Here is a 996-nt window from a genome sequence, read left to right as displayed (position 1 = left end):
TAGTTTTGTCAAATAATTGGTTATTTCACCTGAAAGAAGTCTTTGAAAAAAAAGATTCTTTGCAGGCAATGTGGGAAAATTGGCGGGAAATCGGTGCAAAAACTGAATCAGATATATGCTTCTCATTGGGCTCACGTAATAATTATTATATGTCCAAGATACAGCAAAAGCAACTTAGTCAAACGTAGCATGCGCTATCAACGCAATCAACTACGCATGGTGAATGCGCATGCGCATGCGGCCTTTCCCTACATCTAGGTACGACGGAAAGCCGAAAGAATCTGGAACAAAAATTCATCTTCCAAATCGGCACCCTTAACCCTCAGCCTCACGGTATTAACGAACGCTTTTCATTTAACTAATATATTCCTATTTTTTACGTTGCCATGTTACCACCAATAGCGTAGCTCCTACTCTACTATAAAAAACTACACGTAACCCATAATTCCTCGATTCGCTCTGACGAAGAGCTAACGCTCGAAACGTCAGCTTTTAGAATCTCTGTACGGTGGCCAATTTACATTATAAACTCCGTTGATAAAACCAAATTTTTGTATACTACTTCCCCACCGACGAAGCACCACAGTTTCTTTAGAAACTACCCCATTCATTTACGCATGCTGAAAGCTATTGCGCAAGCCCCCAGTATGTTTTTGTAGCTGTATTTCTTTCCGAAACGTTTGGCCTCCACCCTAATATTTGAAGGAAATGAAGGTTAGAAACAAATTAACTCAATTCGATATCCACATAGGTCTAAATTATGAAATTTCTCGATGACAATTAAGGAACGTCAAAGAATCTTAGGAATGTCTCAGCCGGAATGTAGTGATCGTAAACTTGGGTTACGACGCTGTTTGCGAAGTAGGCTTGTTTCCAAAACGGAAACGGAAACTGCGGCCCTAACAAAAAGCACGTTTGCGACTGGCCATGCAGTTCATGTTTATACGCGATTAAAAATAGAGCACATGATTAACCGCAATGAAAAGCTTTCATGAA

The sequence above is a fragment of the Montipora foliosa genome, chromosome 6 (assembly GCF_036669935.1).
Source record: "Montipora foliosa isolate CH-2021 chromosome 6, ASM3666993v2, whole genome shotgun sequence".
NCBI classification, from domain to species: domain Eukaryota; kingdom Metazoa; phylum Cnidaria; class Anthozoa; order Scleractinia; family Acroporidae; genus Montipora; species Montipora foliosa.
Note: the sequence above shows the minus strand (reverse complement) of the source record.